Source organism: Lynx rufus, unplaced genomic scaffold, assembly GCF_022079265.1.
Source record: "Lynx rufus isolate CCGP_SWC_20201006 ecotype Redwood Valley unplaced genomic scaffold, mLynRuf1.p SCAF_4, whole genome shotgun sequence".
Taxonomy (NCBI): Eukaryota; Metazoa; Chordata; class Mammalia; order Carnivora; family Felidae; genus Lynx; species Lynx rufus.
The window spans coordinates 168,615,410-168,624,040 of record NW_025814856.1 but is presented as its reverse complement, the minus strand read 5'-3'; positions in this window follow the sequence as shown (position 1 = coordinate 168,624,040).

Sequence of the window (8,631 nt, the reverse complement as noted above, 5' to 3'; positions counted from 1 at the left end):
AGACATGAGGTCATACCCGAGCTGGTACATCATTGTAAAGTAAGGCCAAGGCAGGTCTAGAGCATGGAGCACAGTCCTCCGGGACGGTGGCCGTCCCTGGGGACGTCATCCCAGACGGGGACTGTGCCGGCGCTGACGGGGCGGTGAGGAAGCCGGCTGTCTCCCTTTCAGAGGCTAGGAAGGAAGGACCAGAGGCCTTCGGGAATCGTGCGGGACACCGACCCATCACATGCTCACCTTCTGACGCACAGTCTTCTTAGCCCTTCTGCTCGAGTAAAGACCGCACGACACAGAACAGAGAGGCGTGTGGGTGGTGCAGACAGGACTTTGGGGAGAGAAATAGATAACGTGGGGTTTCTTTCTGTTCTATGGAGATATGATTGACAGAATACTGTACGAGCTTCAGATACATAATGTCTTAATTTTAATAATTCGCATATTTAATTTTTTTTAACACTTATTTATTTTTGAGAGAGAGAGACACAGAATCCGAAGCGGGCTCCAGGCTCCGAGCTGTCTGCACAGAGCCGGACGCGGGGCTCGAAGCCACGAACCCTGAGATCGTGACCTGAGCCGAAGTCGGACGCTCAACCGACTGAGCCACCCAGGCGCCCCGTAATTTGGGTTCTTTTCAAACCCCTACAGTACCCAGCGGAGATGTGAACACATGAAAAGGGCCCATAAGTTGAGTTGGTTTTCTCCCCCCATTCAGCAAAATTACCACCACCCACCAACCCTCCGTCCCACGTGTGATGCGGCACCCACGTCCAGGGTCCACGTTTCCCTCAGAGGCGTTAGCATGTCTGCGTGGAGCTCAAGCAAGTGATTCCCGACTAGGATGTCCCCCAAGAGCCCAAGGGTTGGGGGGCACGGTTCACAGAGTCAGGAGCGACTGGAAAATCATCCCTGGCCAAACATTTCACCTGAAAACAGGGCAAGTGCACCAAAAAACACAAGTTTTCTGATAAATTTGAAACCAGAGATATAGGCTGATTTTGTAGCTCTCAGAAATCCTTTCCTCGATTTCACAGGTAAAGAAAACCCCGGAAATGCCCCATGGTTCACTCTTGGCAGCTTTCAAAACTGCTGGAAAAATCCAGAGAGTTTCCAAGAAGCCGCCAGGGGAGCTCACAACCTGCCCGGATCTCTGGCGGCCGCCTGTGAGCTTTTCTCTCCGACCCCCCCTTTGCAGGTGGACTGGAGGGTCCCTGTGTGTCCGTCCAGGCGCCCATGGAAAGGCCCCACCTGCGAGGCCCTGGAGGCCTTCTATCTTCAAAAAACAAAGTAATTCACTTTTAATGACCGCCAGTGTTTTCCTTCCCAGTTCTCTTTGAGCAGATAATGCGTCTGAGGCCTTCCCGACAGGGTTAAACCACCGTGACCTTCATAATCAGAGAACAGAAATAAATTATATTTACTCATAAATGTTACTCACTCTCCAGTGCCAGCTGCCCCCTAATCACAGGCGGTGTGACACGATTTTGCTTGTACCAGGCCCCACACTCACAGGTGACAAAGTGCTGTATTTTCCCGCCCAGCAGGCTGGGAGCCCTCGGGCTGGCCGGGCGTTTCCCGAGGACAGTCCCCGGCCTGGCGGGCACACGTGGTGCCCCTGAGACCCCGGAGCCTTCCGACTGGCTGAAGGGAGGGTGAGCGGGGACCAGAGGCCCCGCAGGGCCCCCTAGGATCCAGGCACCACGTGGGGACCGGAGACCCTCCGACCACCATCAGATCTGTCAGTGGCCTCGCTCCCGACGCGGTCCCTCCAGGCCCCCGTCCTCTGGTGGGGCAGTGGGGGGATGACCCACCACAGACTCTCACCCGAGATGGCCGCCAAACACACACGTCTCCTCACGACGAGTGGCCGCTGCCATTTGGCTAGATGGTTCCCAGGCGCTCGGTCGGGCGGCCCTGGCACCGCGGTGACCCGGCCGGGCAGGGGCAGGGACCGGGCTCACTCGGGGGGGGGGTGTCGTGAATCGCACCCCAGGGGAGCAGCTCTGGGGCTCCCCCTCCCGCGGCGGGGCTCACAGACTCCCCCGCGGGAACACAGAGCTGGGGCCACAGGACCGAAGTGCACGGATCCGCTCGCACACGCGGGAGAGGAAACAGCAAGCCCGCCTCCCAACGCCCAGGCTGTCTTCTGGGATTTTCTGTGGCACGGTTCTGGGCGGATTTACAGGGTGTGTGAGGCAGGGCCGCCTCTGGGGACAGTGGGGCCGGGGCAGGCCCGGTGTCCCCAGCCCTCCCCAGGCCTGGCCTCTGCCGCAGGGGGAGGGCTCCGCAGGTGCCCAAGTAGAAAAGCAGACTCTGTCGGCCCTGTTAAACCTGATCTAGAAAACAGAGCGCTCTAGCAAGCTCATTGTCTACGTGAGTCAAAAGTGCAAGGGTGCTAATGAGCATTCGATGGATTCCACCTGCTGGTCCGGGGCCGGATTGAAAGGCACTTCCTTCACTAATCCCAAGGTTGAGGGCGAGGCTAAAATAAATCTCAAATAATCACGTCGTATTTCTGAGGCGTTAAATAAGCGGGCTCTATGCCCTGAACACAGGAACCTGCTTTCCCGCACGCGGTAAGCACCGGGCGCGCTCCCCAGGAAGCCCGCGCTGCTCGCGCACGGCTTCTGCGTCTTGTCTGACAGCGACGCCCTCGGGCACATCTGCTCAGGGCCCGGTGGCTCTAGGAAATCAGAGGTTTGGCCGAGCCTGGGCGAATCCAGTAATGACGAGAAGAGAAATGACCTCAGCCCTCGGGGTCGGGCGGGGCGGGGGAGGGGTGTCGGGATGGCTTTCAGCACCTGCCGTCATCTTGTACTTTTCTGCCTTACTTTGCTTTCATTAAGGATGATTTTCCCAGAGACAGCAAAAACGTCGCGAGCTGTCCATCGGCTTTTCAGAAGCATGATAGTGATACAGACCTTCGGGGTAGGGTTCGTGGGACACTGGGGACTGAGAAAGAAGAATGGCTCTAGAGCCCATCCTCTTTGTACTGAGAAGCAGTACCGCTCAGTCAACAGGCCCCTCCTGGGTCTAGATAAGAGCCTTCCTGGAGACGAACAGTGCTGGGTGCTCCGAAGGACGCGAAACTCGTGACAGGTTGTAAAATCGGACTCCAGGAGTCAGAAGTGCCCTTACTCCTGCCCGTGTCAGGCTGTCAGCAAAACTGACACGCACACTTTCTATCTCGGGAGTCACTGCCAGAAAGAAACCCTCCGGGGCTCAGGTATGGCTGTGGGTACCACAGGTGAGGCCACCAGAGAGCTAGGGAGTCCCGCTCACTCAGCTGCACTCCGGACCTGACCCCCGTCTTGTCCCGGAGATTTTACCCGAGGTCTTGTCTGCTGCTGCACTTAGGGTGACCGTCCCCATCACGGTTTTCTGGGACTTTCCCGGTCTTAGCACCAAAAATGTTCCATCCTAGAAGTCACAATAATATAAAAACAGGGAGGGGGACAAAACATAAGAGGCTCTTAAATATGGAGAACAAACAGAGGGTCACTGGAGGGGCTGTGGGAGGGGGGGATGGGCTAAACGGGGAAGGGGCACTAAGGAATCGACTCCGGAAATCATTGTCGCACTATATGCTAACTAATTTGGATGTAAATTTAAAAAATAAATTGGGGTGCCTGGGTGGCTCAGTCGGTTGGGCGGCCGACTTCGGCTCAGGTCACGATCTTGCGGTCCGTGAGTTCGAGCCCCGCGTCGGGCTCTGTGCTGACAGCTCAGAGCCTGGAGCCTGTTTCAGATTCTGTGTCTCCCTCTCTCTGACCCTCCCCCGTTCATGCTCTGTCTCTCCGTCTCAAAAATAAATAAAAACGTTAAAAACAAAAAAAAAGTTTCCATCCTGAGAACCCCCCCCGGATTCCTGGACAAACCGGGACAGCTGGTCACCTTGCCTGCTCTACTCAACAGACAGCATGAGGCAGACATGAGAAGAGTGTGACTTAAGGAGCTGCCGGTGAACCCGTCCCGAGTCCCAGAGGCCTCGCCGATGTCATCACAGGTGTTCACAAACCCACCTGAACATCAGAGAAACACAAATAGCAAATTGAGTTCATAAGCAAAGCAGTTCCAAGACGGTCAGTGGAGGAGGCTGGCCTTGAGTTGGGCTGGTGGCCGGGCTGGCCGGGCCTGACGCACCTGGTCCCTTCTGCACCTTAGGACCGACCAGGCGGCATGTCTACAGAGGGTCATCATTGCCTTGTTAGAATGGGATTGCATACTGTGACGCCCGATGTTTTCTTTAATTTTTTAAAAAGTTTACTTATTTTTGAGAGAGACAGAGACAGAGCGTGAGCAGGGGCAGGGGCAGGGAGAAGGAGACACGGAATCTGAGCAGCCTCCAGGTCTGAGCTGTCAGCACAGAGCCCGATGCAGGGCTCGAACTCACGAGCGGTGAGATGGTGATCTGAGCTGAAGTTGACCACCCAACCGACTGAGCCACCCAGGCCGCCCGATGTTTGTTTCCAATAGCACACAATGTGACAAAACTGTGCTCCAGGCCTAGACCCTGGACCGCGAACAGTAATCATACTGGAGACTCAAGGCCACACAGCTGGGAGTTCTGGAAGCTTGGCAGTGCACCCAGGGCTTCCCTCCACCTGGTGGGACTTCACTCACGACAGGTCCCTACCACCAAGCTGGGGAGGCTGCAGGACCATGCTCCTCGGACCCCACTCCCCAGCCTGATGACCTTTGCGGGTCTTGCACCGGCCACGGCCAGTAATAATGTGTTCAGATGCACAAGTCAGAGAATCGCTTGTTACTACGTCAGCAGACTAAGAATGGGTAGAGTTTCATCCTTCCAGGGAAAGGGGAGAGGACTGTACGAAGACTCATGTTTTGTGCCTTTAAGTTTATTTTTATTTATTTAAGTAATTTCTACATTCAACGTGGGGCTTGAACTCCCAACCCCGAGATCAAGAGTCGCGTGCTCTACTGGCTGAGCCGGCCAGGGGCCCCACTGGGAAGACTCATTTCAAAATAAGAATGCCAGCTGATAACGTAGGAGGAACGACAGAATTAGAAGCTTACCATTTTGCAAGCCCGGTGGCCTTGACCTTAATGGAGCGATGGAACTTAGCACTGGCGGTCACAAGCAGCGGGCTGCCCCCAAAGGGTTTACCCCCGGCTCGCAGGCACATCCAGGATTCTGCGGAACACTTGGCCGGGCCTCTTCAAAAGCCCGGCGTCACGGACTTTTTTAAGAAACAGAGAGGAGGGGAGAACCCCTCCTACCTTAAACAAGAAGTGACGAGGAGGAGTGTTCGGGCCTCGGCTGTGCTCCTGGGGTAGGAAACAACAGCTCTGGAAGATTCGCTTCAGCACCGGAGGCTCGAACACTGGCTGGAGTGTTGGGGAGTCTGGAGCCGCGCTAGTGTCCCTGCGCTCGGGGCGCTCACGGCACCGCGGCTGCTCGTGGAGGTACAGGCTGATGCTTTAGGCGTTGGGTGCCCGGATGTGTGTGTTTTCAAATGACGCCAGCACAACACGGGGTGAGTATAAACGCACGTGGACGTATATATAAAGACGAGAAAGGGCAAAGGCGGCAAACGTTACCTGGCAAACCCAACACACAAGTGGAAGGATTTGCCCTCTTTTTTGGAAACGCTTGTGACAAAGCAGAACGAGGGGAATGGTCCACTACAAATGACTTTCTAGAGAGAAGAAAATGCCAAGCCCCGGCCTGGTTTTGTACCTCCTGCTGCCCACGAGGGGCGCTCTCGAGCGCAGGTGCAGGTGGCTACCGGGCTGGGCTGCAGGCTGGGGAGGGCCCTGCCGGAGCGGAGGGCGCGTGGGAGAAAGAGAGCACGTGGGGGGGGGGGGCAAGCCTCGGGGGAAGGGGTGGGAAAGCGTTGCCTTGATAAGCCTCGAAGGTCAGTGGCCCATACATCCTTGTTTGGACACACTCAAGGTCAAAACCACTCGGCCCCGGTGGCCCATGGGCACACACACGGCATTGTTTCCCGAGCCCGCTCAGCCCTCCCTGCTCCTGACTCCACCTCTGCACCCTTGGAGCACTGGACACTGGGCCCGATTTCCCTTTCATCATCTTATCGCGCAAACATAACTTTTCATCATTTATCCTGCTGTGCTCAAGATAAATGTCACCTTCTTGTGACCTCGACCTCGCAGTGGCCAGCCCCCTCCCGCCAGCGTCCTCAGTGTGGCACAGGATACAAAACCTCGCCGGTGGGAAAAAGGAAAGCAAAGATCTCTGCGCCTGGATGACTTTTCTGAGAAAACCCAAGTCCCCCCGACCTCTGGTGCCCCTGTCTGTCACGATGCACACGAGCACCACACATGCACCTGTTCGCGCGTCCTCAACCCTTCATGCTCGGGGATGTGTCAGGAGCGTCTCAGGGGGCTCTTGGCTGCCTGTGGTCTCTGCTGAGAGCGCCAGAATTCCGTGCTCGGGTCACCGGACTCCCTGCCACGGCTCCCGCCTCCAGGTGGCGTGTCTGAGCCCCTGACCCTGACCTCTGTGGGGTCCAGGGCCCCAAAGGTCAAACCCCCCTCTCTCGCAAGTGTCTGTAGAAGGGCCCCCGGCTGCTGCTGCCCTGACCCTGGTGCGGCACGCCCGGCTGGGCAGGTCACAGGAACCGGCCCCCTGGTCTGTGACCAGTACACCCCCCTGCCCGTCCAGAGCCCCGATTCGTCAAGGCCTTTGAAACCAGCTTCAGCGACTCAATCTTGCCAATAATCCTTTCATAGTTTGCTATCACTGACCGAACCCCCACCTCCTCAGTGTGGACACAGGGACTCAGGATCAGGCTCCGAGCACACCTGTGGCACTGCTGCCGTGTCCTTGGCCAGGCCACAGCAGGGATCTGGGCTCAGGGACCCGTGCCTGGTGGCCCCGAGTGTCCCCAGAGTGCCCTTCTCAGCTGCTCCCTGTAGAAAGCGCTGGATCCCTGTCCCTCTGGGCATCGCTGGCTGCCCCCCCTCACAGGTCCGGAGCACTTCCGCTATCGGGCCATTGGGTCACACTTCAAGGTCCCGGCACTCAGACTACAGCCCGAAGGGCGGCCCCGGGCAGGCCCCCCCGGAAGTGCTTCACAGAATCGACAATTCCGGTGTCCCTCAGGACCTCCTCAGAAGGGGCTTTGAGCAGACGCAGGTCAGAGACAGCACAGCCACACGAACAAACACATCCACGCACACAACACCGAGCGGGAGGTGGGCCACGAAGGGGGTGAGATCCGAGAGGAATCCCCCCTGCTGCTGGGTCCCACACCAGGTCGCGCCTGAAGCACACCACTGCCATCCCGTCGCTAGGACCCTGCGATAGGGATGCTATTTGTGCTCACGGGACTCGATGACAAGATGCGTGCTCTGGGTCCAGGGACGGGGCAGCCGGACGAGGGACAAGGCCAAGGAAAGGACTGCAGAGGCCCCGCGGAGAGCTTGAGTGTCAGGCAGGTATCCTGTGACGCCCAGCATCTCAGCCTTCGGTGCAGGAAAGAGAAGCCACTCTTGCTATTTCCAGCGAGAGGTGTGCCGCGAGCGGATCAGATGCTGGCGGGAGTCCCGGAGGGCCGGCAGGTCACGTGGCGGGAAGGTCCTCTCGCTTGACCCGGAACCGGCCCAGGAGCTCGTGAACGTGACCCAGAGAACCCCAGACAGCAAGTGACTGCTGCCTCACCCAGGCGGTGGGGTGACTGTGGATGCAATGCTAGGTTAGCATGGTTCCCCCGCCCTGCTTACAGACTGGTCAGCTGGCCGGTGTGGACCCCAGCCGACGTGGCCTCCATCAGCCCCCGCTGTCATCGGTAGGACAGACTGACGTCACGTTCTCCTGACGGGACGCGCGGAGAAGGGAACGAGAGTGTAGCTTGGGTCATCAGGGAACAGCAGAAAGGCCCACGCAGACGGCCGTCCTAGCCTCCCGTCGACGTTCACTCCCTGACTCTGGCAACTGGAAGGCGCTCACAGGAAATACAGAGTCGCTTAGCCTAACAGGACGTGACGATGCAGCTTCCTCTCAAGCGGTTCGGGAAAGGACCCTGGGCCTCGCTACCCAGCCAGCCACGGAGAGGAAGCACGAACGCCCGCTCCCATGTGGCAGGGTGGGAAGGGTGCTCAACTCTCGGGACTGTGCCCACTGCCACCCGGCCCACGTGCAGGCTCCGAGCACGGCTCACCGTGATCAGCGAGTGAACCGGGCCTCCCCACCAGCACCCCCCCCCCCAGGGCTCCTCCTAATCCAGGCACCAAGTCCAAGGGAACCCACACACACGCATCACTGTTTTACCCAGTAAGGCCTGATCAGCTTACAAAGGAGGCAAAGGTGATTTGTTAGCTTAATTTTGTGAAAAAAACACCAGGGTATTTTAGAACTTCGGAGGATGAGATCTGCATTATGAACGCCTTATCAAAATTCTGTTTTAAAACAATTTAAACCTTACGGAGCAGTTGCAAGAATGTAATAGTTGGTCTGTATAAACTTCACCCAGATCCACTAATGGTTAACATCTTGCCTCATTTGCCTTATCTCGGTCTTTGGGCTCAGAGGGAGGGAGACACATGTATTTTTCAGGCGGAGTCTAAACCATATGCTAAGTAGATTTCCTAAAAATGGAAAGATAAGGTGCAGACCTTAGTATACCAGCAGACCTCTTCTTTCAAAAT